General features: G+C 35.9%; 3 non-coding genes across 3 annotated transcripts; 2 read left to right on the forward strand and 1 right to left on the reverse strand.

Annotated features, from left to right (window-relative positions):
* Positions 1–1,086: 1,086 nt before the first annotated feature.
* On the forward strand, positions 1,087–1,158 carry trnap-agg (transfer RNA proline (anticodon AGG)). The gene has a single exon. It is a non-coding gene; the product is annotated as a tRNA-Pro (tRNA).
* A 310-nt stretch (positions 1,159–1,468) lies between these two features.
* trnaw-cca (transfer RNA tryptophan (anticodon CCA)) lies at positions 1,469–1,540 on the reverse strand. The gene has a single exon. It is a non-coding gene; the product is annotated as a tRNA-Trp (tRNA).
* Positions 1,541–1,961: 421 nt separating this feature from the next.
* trnai-aau (transfer RNA isoleucine (anticodon AAU)) lies at positions 1,962–2,035 on the forward strand. The gene has a single exon. It is a non-coding gene; the product is annotated as a tRNA-Ile (tRNA).
* Positions 2,036–6,063: the final 4,028 nt, after the last annotated feature.

Here is a 6,063-nt window from a genome sequence, read left to right on the forward strand (position 1 = left end):
TTTTGACCGCCAAGGTCAACATACTGTCAGCTTGCTTTAAACCCACCTTGCCAATGTTGTGTAGGGGAGTAAGGTGACCAATAATACCAGAATTTTGACTTCACTTCTAACTTTAGTATCACAGTAGTCAATACTATGGCAAAAATGACCAGGCATGAATGCTCATCATCTGTTTATTGAATTTATTAATAATACAGCTTAACATTATTCATGTAAATAATGTTATTAAATCTAGAATCAAACCGTGTTTCCTGTTAGAATCAAATAGTATACATTGTGTAACCTTAATAAGAAAGACCAACACAGCCACCTAATATGCACTCACCGTCCACTTTAATAGGAACACCTGTACTCCTGCTCATTTCTGCAGTTATCTAATCATCCAATCATGTGGTGGCAGCAAAGTGCATAGAACAATGAAGATACAGGACAAGAGCTTCAGTTAATGCTCACATCAAACTTCAGAATGGGGAAAAAAGTGTGATCTCTGTGACGTTAATCGTAGCATGGTTGTTGGCTTCAGATGGGCTGGTTTGAGTATTTCAGAAACTGCTGATATCATCATCACATACATGAGTTTACACAGAATGGTGCAAAAACCAAAAACGTCCTGGAGGGTCTACAGGATGAAATAGTTTGCTGATGAGATAGACCAGAGGAGAATGACTAGACTAGACTGGTCTGAGCTGAAGGGGAGTATATAGTATCTCAAGTAAGCACTCCTTACAGCCCAAACAAGCATCTCACAGCACAGCACATCAAACCTTGAGATGGATGGGCTACAACAGCAGAAGATTACATCAGTTTCCACTTCTGTCAGACAAAAAACAGAATCTGAGCCTGACATGGGCACAGACTCACCCAAACTGGACAGCCAGAGACTGGAAAAAGACCATGTGATTTTTCCCTCTAATCTTCATCTGTCCAGTTTGGGTAAGGATGTGCCCATGATAGCGTCAGATTCCTGTTCTGGGCTGACAGGAATGGACCCAATGTGGTTTTCCCATCAACCTCAAAATTTGATATGGTGCGCAGGATATCAAGAGGTTGTTGGAAAACTTATTTGATGGCATCGTGTTGTATAATGGCTCGTTGGTCTAGGGGTATGATTCTCGCTTAGGGTGCGAGAGGTCCCGGGTTCAAATCCCGGACGAGCCCTGCTTTTTTTTTTATGTGCTATATAAATATACGACATATACTGATATATATATATGAAAATGGGTGACATAATCTACGTATATGTACGTTTTTTGTAAATAAAGTAAACATGTGAACATATTTTGAAGCTCAATTCATATTCAAACTATATTAGTTTTGTTATAACACGCATGCGCCGATGGCAGCGACAAAGTGAAACCTGCAAACTCGTCCTTGCCAGTTATTAGAGATAATTCGCTGTTTTTAACAGATAATTTAAAAGCGCCATTTCTTACGTTTTCTTAGACCATCAAACCAAAGTGAAAATGTTTGACCCCGACGTGATTTGAACACGCAACCTTCTGATCTGGAGTCAGACGCGCTACCGTTGCGCCACGAGGTCCACAATGGCATGTTATTACTAAACCTTTTGAGGAATAATTTCCTCTTGGGCAGTGATAAACCAATATTCTTGTATTCCAGCGGTTCTCCGGGGCGCGGAGAAATGGGAAGAAAAAAATACAAGAAAAATAAAAATTCCAGACAGGGCATCATTTGGGTAGACGGTGTATTTTTATTGCTTTTAAATAGAATATGCATAAAAAACCCACGTTCCCTCTCCCTCTGCATTTTCTTTTCTGTCCGTTATATAGTTTTATAAAAGTCATAAAAGTTAGTTTTAAAATAATAATTTATGAAAAGTAATAAAAAAGTACAAAAACACAAAAGCAAAAAAAGTCTATATATCTATCTATCAAACACAAACAGATTATAGATTGGTTGATTCATTCTTTACACATAATAATTAAGCCACATTTGCTCATGGCCGGTTAGCTCAGTTGGTTAGAGCGTGGTGCTAATAACGCCAAGGTCGCGGGTTCGATCCCCGTACGGGCCAGATATTTTCACTTCTTTCCCCCTTACTGTTTTACAGACTGTCAAAAACCCGCCACGTACCAGAAACGAAGCTCTTCGTTTGACAAATGAAACGGATATATTCGCGTTTTATCTCCTCAGTACAAAATGATGCAGCCTTTATAACAGTCACAAACTTTATTCTTATACACACACTTTTAATGCAAAAAGTCCAAATAAATAAAAGTACAAGAGACCTGCTATACAGTAAATTCGTTCACATCAACAAGAATCAGACCCCAAGAATGATCAATATAAAAAAAATAAACATATTACATGTTTACATCTAGCACTGGAAATAATTTTTTTGGAATGGAAAAAGCAATAGACAGAGAATAGATATTTACAACAGGAGCAAGAAAAGGAGTGTATAACAAGTGTTGCTTTTCAGTTCAAATTAATTCTTTTTTTTTTTTCCCCTGGAGGTGTAAACACCTGGAATCGGATTCGGTTTCTGGATCCAGGCATGACCTGGAGTACATTTACATGCTTTTGCACAGTCTAACACAATTATACAGTTTCTAATAAATATAAATAAATAAAAGGAGATGTAAAGCAGATGTGATTTAACTATCTCAGCTTGCTGTGTAAATACAAACCAGATTCATAGGTTTAAACATGAGCATTCGCTTTTTGGATTAAGTCTGCAGCTGAATTGGAGAAAACCCACCTAAAAGTCTGAAGGACTTTGCTTCCTAGGTTACCAAGAAATCACTATATGTTCCAGAATCAGAGTGTGTTACATCTACAGTGTGAGTGGTGTCTAGTCCATTGAACTGGACTCTAAGTGCAGTGGGAAGTGAAAGTGGGGGACTAAAATGATTGTTCTTGTTTTTAGGTTAAGTTCTAAATCACATGCTTTCTATGAATCCAGTTGTCATGCTGTATATATCTTTGAGAGGACACTGGACTTGTTTATACAGCTGAATTTCTTACAATAAGGCAGATAATATATAAAAGACACTTACTTGAATTAAACTGTGTACTGAAGTGCTTTGAAAACAATAGTGTTTTGGGGGCACAGACACTGTTTAAAAGTTCACCTTTGATAAATACTGCTACTATTATGACAAAAAACTATGGCCAAATCTAGTATACCTAGTATAACCTAAATCCCAGAATATCATATTTAATCATGCTCACACAGAAACCATTATAGGAAGAAAAAAACAAACATTTTATCCTCAGATCCTAACGAAAATGTTTGCAGCATGGGCTGTCTCTATTTCTATTGTGTTTTGAATCATGAAATGTCATCACTGAACTCCACTGAAATGGATTTTTTGTGTGGAAAAATCTAAATAGAAGGTCAGTTCTCTTGCGCATTTGGGTATGTAATGAAATAATTATAGCAGCTATTTATTGCATATTTATTTTATACTTTTTTATTTGACACTAACTATCCACTAGACCCATGACAATATCAAGATACAAGAATTCAATATAAAAAATCTAATGGTTTCAACAAAGCCTTTTAAACCAGTGGTTCTCAAACTTTTTCAGCGTGAGGCCCCCCTTGTGTAGGGTGCATCCCTTTGTGGCCCCCTAGAGTTGTCAAATTTTCAATTTATTATTTTTTTTCCTCATACTAGGCTGTTCTGTATTAACTTTTTCAGATAAGAGATTATGTCCTCTATCTAAAAACATATCCATTTTAAATAGTCTTAGGTTTATCAACATGTGGCTAACAGTACTGTATACTGTTTGGTTTGTGTCTTATGGCTTCTACACACTACACGATTTTCAAAGATGTCAGGTTGTGGTACTATTCGTATCACCCAACTGTCTGTCTTGTCATGGAAGTCATAAGGTTTTCAAATTACACGAGCAAACGGCGACATGGGTGAACACATTGTAAGACATTTCACAATTGATGAATCCCTCATGACTCTGCCTCGACTCCAAATTACGGTTCACATAAGAACATAAAGAACATGTCTGAGAGAACATAAAGTACCAGGAAACCCGAAGAAAGCCTTTTTGCACTAGCCTACATAAAGAATAAAAGTACCTACTAGATTTATGGTCACCTTTAAAAAGAAAATGAAGACATTTTTGATAACCAAATAATAAACAGGTAATTTCGTGGCTCTGTGTGGTTGTGGCATGTGTGGGCGGATTGCTCCCAACACAATTCCACTGCCAGAGTGCGTGGAAATCAGGACCAGCTATCACATCTAAAGTTTAAAAAACGTTAGTATAACGATAATATCGTTAGTATAAACGATAGTAAGCTGAAGGTTAAATGGCAAAAGAGACACTGATGTAAATCTTGCGAATGCAGTGTGTAATTCCCTTCACACTGTCTATACACTTTTTCCCAGGCTGTACCCCATTCCTTGCGTGCTCATCGGCTGTAGGTCAATGCTGCAGTTCTATTCAGTCAAAACACATTTCACGTTACGCAATTTGGAATCGCATACAGGTCCAGATATTTAACATGCTAGGTACCTCGCGGACATCGGCGACGCATCAGTGCTTCTCTCAGATCTCGTCTTTGATAACTCGTATATTGCGTTCAACACTCACAGGAGCGAGCTCTGAATTGCCTACAATCTCGGGCTTTTGCCGGCGATCTTCACAGAACTGTCTGCCCAAATTCGTGTAGTGTAACCTTGGAATTAGCGTGCTGTGTATAATTGATTTCATTTATTAATATTTCTCGTTTATATGTATATCATAATGTAAAGGTTCACAATCGCGACTTGCATACAGGTACAATTAATTTAAAAAACAAGATGTTCTAGAATTTCTATGCGGGCCCGCAGTTTGAGAACCACTGTTTTAAACATCTCAGCAAAAGCATGAACCTGCTGCACATACGTGTCTCATGTAAACATTAATCAAATACATTTCTGTTGTTGTTAAAGGTATATGGAATAAAGGCATATTATATATGCACAAATTTTATATATATATATATATATATATATATATATATATATATATATATATATATATATATATATATATATATATATATATATATATATATATATATATATATATTATATATATATATATATATATATATATATAAAAACATTCCCTGCCTGCTTCTTACTAATCCTGTGAAACAAAGTTTATCAGAATCCCAATAGGTAAATAATCAGAGATGACTAAAATTCAGTAAGAGGCAAAACACACACAAGACTTAATTCAAATGCCTGACTGATTTGGAGGATGAAGAGAAAATATAAAAACACACATACATTGCAACACATGTACACAGCCCCCTTTCAGAGGTGGAATGAAAAATTTACTTGCTGGTTTATATGTTAATGATGTTAAGCTTCTCTTAAGTAACAGTACCAATAAGTGACAAAAGGTAACACCATTTTAAAAGGTCATGTTTAGCCTAAATACCAGTGCGACTAACATGTTGTCAGCAAGAACAAACAGAAGGCTGTAGAATGCATTACAAATCAGGGAAAATGACCCCAAACTATATTAGCAAGAAGCATATTCTTCAGAAACTGGGCACAAATGAAATTGAAATCTCAAAGCAATCCATTATTTCTCTTTTACTTGGTCCTTTTTTCACTAAAAGGAGTGTTCACATCCAATTTCAGAACGGGCCCAATCATAATCTGAACAATAAAGGGGTTTAAATGTTTGTTTGTTTATTTTTAATCCGTCTTTTTTAATGCTTGCATAGAAGCCATTTTCTCTCAATTCAACACTTATTTTGCCACAAAGAACGTGTAGATTACATATTTCTCTTCTTGAATGATGAATATGCTATTTGAAGTGATTGTTACTTCAGAGGACAAAAGATTTTTAACTAATTTAGAGAAAAATTAATGCAAATGATCACTTGCAGCTGCTGAGATCAAGATCAAATGATCCCTAATTCACAATTTTCTAAGATGGGGTCACTTCCAAATTATAAGAAAAGTGGCTCTCGCAGTGTAAACAAATTTAAAAACACTGATTACTTATACATTTAATTTATTTTAGCTTCTATCATACTGCATAATTAAAAAAAATGCTTTAACTCCTGTGTAGCTG

The sequence above is a fragment of the Ictalurus furcatus genome, chromosome 20 (assembly GCF_023375685.1).
Source record: "Ictalurus furcatus strain D&B chromosome 20, Billie_1.0, whole genome shotgun sequence".
Taxonomy (NCBI): Eukaryota; Metazoa; Chordata; class Actinopteri; order Siluriformes; family Ictaluridae; genus Ictalurus; species Ictalurus furcatus.